This window comes from Galeopterus variegatus, unplaced genomic scaffold (genome assembly GCF_000696425.1).
Source record: "Galeopterus variegatus unplaced genomic scaffold, G_variegatus-3.0.2 Scaffold8144, whole genome shotgun sequence".
Classification (NCBI taxonomy): domain Eukaryota; kingdom Metazoa; phylum Chordata; class Mammalia; order Dermoptera; family Cynocephalidae; genus Galeopterus; species Galeopterus variegatus.
Genome location: NW_007734255.1, coordinates 75,482 through 85,314, shown reverse-complemented (window position 1 = coordinate 85,314; position 9,833 = coordinate 75,482). Strand labels below are relative to the sequence as shown.

The following is a 9,833-nucleotide window of genomic DNA, read 5'->3' as shown; positions in this document are numbered from 1 at the left end:
GCAACATGACAGATCTATGCACACACAGACGGAGAAAGAGCGAGCGGAAATGGCAAAACGCTAACGACTGTTAGATCTAGGTGGAGGCACACAGGTGTTCGCTGCACTGTTTTTTCAACTTTTCCGTATGCATTAAAATTATCAATAATAAAATACTGTAGATGGAGAAAAACCGCCGTTCCCTGGCAGGGCCGCCCTAGGCAGGAGCCGCCTGCGCAGCCAACGCCTCGCTGGGGGTCGCGTGAGCCGCGGCCGCCGGTTCCCTCAAGGCTCCTGTCTGGGCATGCGCAAGAGGCTCCGCTGCGGCCGCCCCGCCTCCCGGGCGTGCGCATGCGCACAGAGCGCAGGCGCGCGGCTCCCGGCGGCCCGCGAGTCTCCTGCTGTCGTACGCGGCGGACGTCTGAGGTGCGGGGCGCGGCTCGAGGATGGAGCCGCTGAAGGTGGAAAAGTTCACGACCGCCGACAAGGGGAACGGGTTGCGTGCCGTGGCCCCGCTGCGCGCCGGAGAGCTGCTGTTCCGCTCGGATCCCTTGGCGTACACGGTGTGCAAGGGGAGTCGTGGCGTCGTGTGCGACCGCTGCCTGCTCGGGTACGTACGGGACGCCCTCGGCCGCCTCAGTCCGGAGCGGGGCGGCCTCCCGGGGGCTGGGGGCGTCCGGTGGGCAGCCCGCCGTGGGACTCCTCCCGGCTGGGGCTTCCCAGGAGCTCGGTGCTCCTCCTGATGCGCGGGTTCCCGGGGGCGGGTCGCGGCTGTCACGGAGGGGTCCCCAGCCCAGTCCCTGCACCTGCGACCCCTCCTCTCCTTCGCACACAGCCGGGCCGCGGTAGGGATTGGGGGAGCCAGGGGGTCAGACTTACGGAGAGGCGTTGGGCTGTGGGATTTTGCTGGGGGACAAAAAGTCAGTGTCCTGTGCGACAGGCTCCATTGGTGCGGCTGTGGCGATCACAGGTGGCGGGGGTGGCAGCAGGGATGTGCATACATCAGGCTCAGGGCTGAGGCCCCGCCGGGAAAGGACGGGGCTTGAAGGAGGCAGAAGCACCCTGGTGTCCGTAGTGCCCTCCTGTGGTCCAGGGTCTGTGACATGCATGGGGCATCCTTAAGAACCCTCAGGAAGGAGCAGATCGAGTGAGATAATTACAGCGAACGAGAAGGCCTGAACTAGAGGCGCAGATGCTGTGCTTTGGGAGCACGAGTTACTGAGGTTCCGCAGCTTGCTGTGCCATTAATAGCTGTGAAGGTAGGTGTAACTGTTCGCCAAATATTTAGCATGCGAAAATTCATGTCAAAGTGTTTTGGAGGCTTGGAAGCACAGTGCCAATGTAAAGTGCTATGCGAAACGATTTTATAGAAATGTGTAACATACACATGCAGTCGTAGGAATTGCATTTAATTAACAAACGTTATTGAGCTCCTCCTATGCGCAGGGGAGAAGAGCTGTGTTTGGAGCTGGGAGGGGTGATTTTGTGCACAACTGCTCCCCAGACCTGTCAGTCTGGGGTTGGGGTGTGGGTAGATAAGTGCACAACTCAAATCTTGTAGCTTGACCATTCATCTCACTACGTCCTTGTTTGTTTCATAATTGAAGAATTTATTTGATTTGCATTTTAAAATTACCAAATAATAATTGTGTCTGTTGCTTTCTGAGGTAATGATAACAAAAAAGTTTGTTGAGGAGAGAGAGCACCACTGTCTTTTTGTAAACTGTGTGGTTGAAAAGAATTCATTTCTTTGAAGATGATGTTTTGCTGAAGGCCCTGACATTTAAAGTCATACATAGATCTTTGATTTTCCTTCAGGCAAATTAGAGAAAGCTGGGCTCTTCATCGCATTACATCCTTTAGAGTGTGTCCAGAGTTTGAAAGTAGTTCAAAGTAGAGAACTTACTGTTTCTTAAATCCTGTGATGTTAATTCCTTTTTTTTTTTTTTTTGTTTTTTTTACTGACCGGTAACGGGATCGCAACCCTCGGTGTCGCGCCCGTACCGGGGACCGGCAACGGGATCGCAGCTCTCGGTGTTGCACCCGCACCACGCTCAGCCAGTGAGCGGGAACCGGTCTCCACATGGGATCCGAACCCTCGGCAGGAGCACCGCCGCGCTCCCAAGCGGTGCACTCTCCAGTGCGCCACCAGGCTGGCCCCCTGTGATGTTAATTGGTGGAGAAGATGTGGGTCATCTTGCAGATAAAATCAGACTCCATGTTATTTAGATTACAGAAAAATTTTGTAATGAATAGATGGTGACATTAGTAACTGAATTATAAGAGCTAAACTGAGTCTTATGACACACGGAATGGTCTGTTCAAAATAAACTACACAAACCCTTTGTAGGTGAGATGCTTCTTGATTCACCATACTATTTCATTACTGCTGTCTGTCACTTATTTTTCTTATTTGCAAGAACTGTTGTGATTTAAGGAAAAAAGGAATTTCTTGAAAGCATATTGGGAAGTTCTCAACATTGCTTTAAAGTCTGAAGAAACCTGGCTCTGAAAATGGGCGGGAACCAAGTCACTTGCACTGCAGGAGTAGTTGGGGGTGGGGTCTTGGGAGTACATCACTTATGTTGCCTGGTAATGTTGGATTCTACAGCATGTCACAATGGCACCATGGACACTGGACCCTGGTGCTGCTGCTCTTTGGAAAACTGGTTGTTGCTGGAAAGTTGTTCTCTCAACCATCCTTCTTCCTGATATTACCTTCTGATTCAAAGTCCTCAGTGGGTGTCTTGGATTGGCTGAGCTTAGGTCACTGCTTGCACCCCAGCTGCAAGGAAAGTTGAGAAGGTGAGTATTTGGTCTTTTTGGCTTAAGATCGGAGGCTGGTTCCCACCAGTATCCATCCAGGGGGAAATAGCAAACTTAAACATTGAAAAAGGGATATAAGTAAATGTTAAGAATCCAAACAAAACAAACTAAACAGATGCTTCATACTAACATACGCTTGTTTATTAGTACTTTACACACACAAAAATATTTGCCCTTATTTTGGATTGCCAGGATATACGTAGTTCACTTGTGTCACGGTAGTAGTCACTCTGTGTAACACGTCCACTTCAGTGGTTGTAGTGTTCTGAAGTGCCTAGTTGGGAATTACAGCAGCCTGAAAATAGTGTTAGGGAAGGATGCATTGTTGCATGCAGTTTTCTACCACTACTGAATGCCCATCACTGGGGGATAAGTTTCTATGTTGCTTATTATCATGTAAGTAAAAATTTGTTTCTCTTTATCCACTATTGATTGTGAAGTCCTCGAGGACAGATATTGCATCTTTCAAGTTTTGTAGCCCTGATGCCTACCACACAGTAAGCTCTTAGTTTGTAGTATGAGTGTCTGGTAGAATTTTTCTCCTAGCTGGGTCTGCCCTTCTGCCTATCATTTGAATTACATAATGGGGTAAAAATGTCATTTTATTACAACAGTTCCAGGGGCAGGGGTGAGGGATGTCAAAGTAGAATAAAAGAACGTATTTATTTTAATTACTTCATTAGTCTCCAAAAATGATTGTTATAAGGTTCTACCCGATTTCCTTTGCCCTAAGGCTGTTTTGGTTAGTGCTTTAGTTCTGCATATTTATTTTTGTAAAGGGAGACATTTCAACCTGCTTCATGGTTTCTCTTGTTTTTTTCCTGTCATCAAGGAATTCTTCTGGTTTTTCATATCATGAGTGGAAAAGAAAATGAAGTATGTAAATCAGAGAAAGATTAAATGACAATGAAATTGTGACCTGAAATCATTTATATTGTCCTGCTGCTGCAGCACACATTTTTAGTTTGATGGAGATAGAAAAGATTGACAAATGGTTTATGAGTATTTTCTTTTCTATTTGTTTTGGTACATATAGCACATACATTTCCATTGTAATTATTTTATGTGTTTGTAGATATTCTCTCTCCCCAAGGTAGTGACCTGAGTCTACTCTTTATATCTGTAGTGCCTAGCACATAACAGATGCTGACAGTAGAAGTTGTGAAAGGACGATACTCTGGAAAATTTTTAGTCATTATAAAGTATCTTTGTCTTTGGTTTTCCAAAGTTCCAAGTTGCCTGCGGCTTTCATATCAAGAGCTACCACTGGCAAACTCTAATGATAGTTTCTCCTGTAGGGTAAAGAGGGTATCTCATTCAATTGCTAAGGCAGAGATTGAGGCTTAGTGCATCCCAGGAGGAAGGAAGATGACTTGGAAGTGGAAAATCCTTCCTTTTCAGCCATGGTGGATTGTGGAAAGAAATTGGGACAGAGGTAGGGAAAACAGATTGTGAGAAATACATGTTCCAGTCTTTCCTGTCTGGCCAAACTTCTGGGGTTTTAGGGTGGGGATGTTAAATGGGTTGAGGGACAGTCAACAGCAGAGGGCCTTTGGCTTTGCTTCTTACTTGGAATCTTGAGAAGAGATTAGTACTATGCCAACACTGGGGCCAGTAGCACAGCAGTGGTAGAAGGAAGTGGCTAGATAGATGGGCCTGTGGTAGCAGGGGATTCCAAAATGCTCTCATACCGCTAAGAGGGAGGTAGAGGGGCTTAGGGGCCTGGTGGAACAGTAGGCATGACAAAGAACTGTGTGACCATAGACTTAAGGTTAGGATCATAGACACCAGGGATTGGAGGCAGTGTGGCATCCCAAAAGATGAGACGATACCAGTCCAGCCACATGATCTGATCACCTCCTTGCAGTAGGGACTAGTGAGAATCCAGAGAGACACACAGATATAAGGTCTTCTTACCCCTTAATTCCAGGATATCCCATAAAGCCTTGGAGAAAATTTAACCTGAAAGCAGCCGTTTAAAACAGCCCTGGTAAAGAATTAAAGTCTGAATATTAACTGGAAGAGACTGAGATGCTATTTGATATGTTTTAAGTTTCCTAGCTGTTTATTAGGGTGCATGTTCATGAGGAATATTAGATTAACTGTAGAAAAAATAGCCCCATGTTCAGGAGACAGATTAGATCAATTGTGGACAATAAAAAAAACAAGAAAAAAAAAAGATCAGTTTTAGAAAATAAAGTAGCTACATTTGAGTTGTAGTGTGGGTTGATTTGGTCAGGCAGTAAAAGGCAATAAAGGAACTCTCTTTGGTGAGGTGATGAAATCTATCTTGGCTAAGAACTGAACTTGGGGTGGAGGTAGGAGAGAATATCTTCATATCTTGGGGTAAGAAGAAGAGGTGGCAGAGAAGGCAACAGCAGTGGTGATTGACAGGTTTAAGGACAACTAAGGAAGTGGTTGCTAGTGACTCAGTCTTGGAAAAGAGAAGGTTTGGAATAGTCTTCCAGGAGAGAAGTGTGAATCGCCCACTGAAATGTAGGAATGTTGGAAAGTGCTGAGGGTCCCCTTAAATTTCTGCTCATTTATTTAAAGTGAGAGTGGTTAACAGGGGAGTGCTTTTTTCTCTCCCAGTGGCCAGAGAGAAGTGTGAATCGCCCACTGAAATGTAGGAATGTTGGAAAGTGCTGAGGGTCCCCTTAAACTTCTGCTCATTTATTTAAAGTGAGAGTGGTTAACAGGGGAGTGCTTTTTTCTCTCCCAGTGGCCAGCTCCTTGGCTAGGAGAATTGGATTGACCCAAGATTGCCGGGTTAGTATGATGGATGGAGAGAGGAAAAGGAAGTTGAGGTTGTAGGCGGGGGAGTGTGAAATCCTTGACCATGGTTAATGAGCTAGGGAATGAGGTCATGAAGAGGGTGATGGGCAGTTAAACGTGATAGAATCAATGGATTAGAGGTCCTGATGTGGTCAAAGAAATGGAGGAATGGCCAGAGAATGGGTTGACTTTATGCTTAGAAGTAATATATGTATTGGTACAACAAAGTTTAGGGTATGGCAGAAAGTGGCTGAGACAGGGACTAAGAAAAGATTGTTGAAAACCGAGAGGCTGAGGACATTAGGTGAATTTTCTAAATAAATGCCAAGAATGGTAGGCATTGGAATGAATAGTTTCAGGAAAGGCAGAATTTTCACATTGGCTTCTTAACCTAAAAGTGGAAAGAGCCGAGTGGAGACAGGGAAGTCCTGTGGGAGTTATAATTCCTGTTGTTTTGTTTTTTTTTGCTTCTTCCTTTTCTTCTGCAAGGAGCTTTGGGAAAAGAACATTTGGTCCATGTGAAAGCCACAGGAGAGGATGTTCTTAATCAGACAGGATGACCTGCTTTGTGGATGGCAGTCAGTTCTCCTTCTCCAGACAGCCTGGTGCTTGTTCAGCACGCTCAAGAACTACCATGGGGACAGGGAGAGAGGATGGTGCCTGGAACTCAACAGTACAGACATCCATTGCCATAGCCCTGTGGCTTCTACTGGTATAGAGTGTCCAGTATGCTACCTGTAGTAACTGATTCTGAGTTCCCCAAATGAGGACACACCTTCTGGACCAGCCGGCCACCTGCTGTCAGGTTTTAATTTTAGATCCTTTTGTCATGGAGGGGGTCAGTGATTTGTTCTCACTGGAATACTGTTTTTTTTCTGCACTTGGATTTGTCTTCTCTGCCTGTACTACCATCTCTGAGATGTGCTAAAAATCTTCTGTAGAGCTGTGGTATTCCTCATAAGGTTGCCTCTGACCAGCACAAAAAGAATTGAAGCTAATGCCTGTGGTTTTGTCTGTTCTTAACATACACTGTCATTTAAGGCAGCCCCTTTACACTCCTAAAAATTATTGAAATGGATTTAATAGGAGGGATTTAAGAAATGTAATTGAGGATGTTAAAGAGGTTTTGTTTATGTGGGTTATATCTATTGATATTTACTGCATAAAAAATTAAAACTGAAAAGTTTTGAAAATACATAAACATAATAAATCTATTACATTTTAACAATGGTTTTTTGTGTGTGTTTTTAATAAAACTATATCTAAAACAAAAGAAAATTTAGCGAGAAAAGATGCATTGCTCTACAATTTTGCATATCTCTCTATGTCTGGCTTAATAGAAGACCCTGGATTCTCATAACTGCTTCCGTATTACATATATTGCAAAATCATGTCATATAGCCTCTGGAAAACTACACTGTATAGTCATGAGAAAATGAAAATTAAAAAGGCAAAAAATGTGATAGTATTTTAATGAAAATAGTTTGGATCTTGTGGACCCCCTGAAAGGGCCTCAGGATCCCCAAGGATTCCTAGACCGTACTTTGAGAACCACTATTATAGAACGTTGAGGGACTCCAGTGTCCGTTAATAAACTTTATTCCTCACTCTGGGCACGTATGACGACTACCTTTCCCAGCCTCCTTGCAGTTGGATCGGAGCCCTGTGAGTCAGTTTTTGCCCATGGAGTGTGGGTTGCAGATTACATAAGCCATTTCCGGGCCTGCCATACAGTGTTCTGTGCCATGTTTCCTGCTGTCTCTTGCCTTGATGACTCGGGAGGCTATGTGTTGAGAGGGAGAAAGAAGTGTGAGTCATGGCACAGAGAAGAACTGCTCTGGATAGTCAGCCTACGTGTATCAGGTTTAGTGGGAAATAAACCTGTGTTAAGTTGCTCAGAGGAGCCCTTCTTGGAATGTAATGTGCATATGGATCACCTGAAGATCTTGATAAAGTGCAGACTCTGATGCAGGAAGGTCTGGGTTGGGGTCTGAGGTTCTGTTTTTCTAAAAAGGTCCCAGGTAGTGTTAAAGCTGCTGGTCTGCTGATCACACACGAGTAGCAGAGACTTGAAAGGGTTGCATAAAATGACATACAGCGCACTGTAACTATTCACTAAGCACCGATCAAATGGATGTTATAGCATCCTGAAATGGCACCGAATATGATGAACAGGAATTAGGTATGATCCATGCATAATTAAATGTTTAGATTATTCCCAAGTACACATCTTTAATATGAAGCAGTAGGTGTGTTTAGGCTTTCTATCTTTTTCATGTGTGATGAACTGTGTTTAGTTTTAGTAGTATATGTGCAGAAAATTGTATGAAATTAGAACCTAGAGTTACTTTTAAGATCAAATCGAACATTTACCTTTAGACTTACCATCATTTTGGTGTTTGAAGTAGTTATATGTTTTTCTAATCACCTCCATGGAAAGATAATCTAATGTCTTCCCACTACTGGTTTTAAAAATTTAAAACCTTTAGGGCCGGCCCGTGGCTCACTCGGGAGAGTGTGGTGCTGATAACACCAAGGCCATGGGTTCGGATCCTATATAGGGTTGGCCGGTTTGCTCACTGGCTGAGCGTGGTGCTGACAACACCAAGCCAAGGGTTAAGATCCCCTTACCAGTCATCTTTAAAAAAAAAAAAAAAAATTTAAAACCTTTACTTGGAAATAATGTCAAACTTACAGAAAAATTGCAAGAATATGAATGGTACAAAAAAACTGTAGTCTTTACCCAGATTAAACTATTAATATTTTACCTCGTTTACACACTCTCTCCTCTTTCTCCTAACGTTGTGTGTCTTTACACACACACACACACACACATACACACACACACAGAGACACATTTTTTTCTTTCTGAAAATGTAAGTTCCATATATCTTGGCTATTTACCCCCAAATACTTTACTGTGTATATCCAAAGAATAGGGATGTTACATATATATCAACTTCAGTGAATTTAACACTACACTACTCTACCATCTGTATTCCAGTTTTGTCAAGTGACCCAATAATGTTCTTTATAACATATTTTTTCCTTCCAGTACAGGATTCAGTCTAGGGTCAGGTGTTGCATTTAATTGTCCTATCTTTTTGTCCTGCTTTAATCCGGAACATTTTCACAACTTTTTTTGTTATACATGCCATTGACATTTTTTCACTCCTTTTCTTCTTTTTGGGTTTATCTAATGTTTCTTCATGATTAGATTCAGATTACGTATTCTCAGCTGGGGTGCTGCATGGGCGATGTGTCCTTTTCAGGATATCACATGGGGAGATTCACAGTGTTCAGGTGCCCTTCACTGATGGTGTTAATTTTGATCCCCCAGTCAAGCTGTTGTCTGATTTCTCCACTGTGCACTATTTCTCCCCCTCACAACTAATAATCTGTGGGGAGACACTTTAAGATCATGCAGATATCCATTAAAATTTCCCCCTAGATTTACCATCCATGGAAGATTGTTTCCTGATTGAATCTTTGGTATGATGTTTGCAAAATGCTGATTTTCCAACTGCATTACTCTCTCAACACTTACTAGTTTGCATTCAGCTCAGCATTCTACCATAAGCAAGAGTCATCTCTTCTCCCTCATTATTTATCTTTTTATTATTTTTATGCACTCATGAACTTCTATTTTTCCAGTGTTTATAATTAATTATATACCTGATTATTTTTGTGCATAAATTGACCCAATTTTGCCAGGAGAAACCCTTCAAGGTGGATCCCACGTCCTTGTGATATGCTACAAGCTTTTTTTTTTTTTTTTAAGCACTTCCATATTTCCGGCAAAACAAATGTTCCAGGCCCATCCTGTACCTATCCTGCCTTCACCCTAGAATTGGTATTCTCCAAGGATTCTGGTTTCTTTTAGTGAGTAATAATATTAGAGACCAAGATCTAAATGTTAGATGTGCTCATTGCTGGTGGGATGTTTTTGCTTTTTGTCCCTTTCAGCAAAGTGAGGAAGTAAGAAGGTATGTGCATATATGCACGTGCAAATATGCATGTTTATACATATTTTAGAAATCATGAGTTCACACCAATATTTTCATTTACAGATGTCTCCTCAGGGTTCTTTCTTGCCTTCCCCCATTCCATAATTATATGTCCTTTTTTCCTCAGTGGGAACTGTGGTCCTCAACATTGTGAACCTATTTACTCATCTGTTCAACTCTGTATATTGTCTAAAATTGTTTCAGAATTGCTTCACCCGGGCCGAGCCCATGGCGCACTCGGGAGGG

General features: G+C 43.4%; 1 long non-coding RNA gene across 1 annotated transcript; it reads left to right on the top strand.

Moving 5' to 3' along the window:
- Window positions 1–351: 351 nt before the first annotated feature.
- Window positions 352–6,779, top strand: LOC103608204. Its single transcript, XR_552024.1, has 4 exons — window positions 352–589; window positions 1,103–1,238; window positions 2,591–2,784; window positions 6,070–6,779. It is a non-coding gene; the product is annotated as an uncharacterized LOC103608204 (long non-coding RNA).
- Window positions 6,780–9,833: the final 3,054 nt, after the last annotated feature.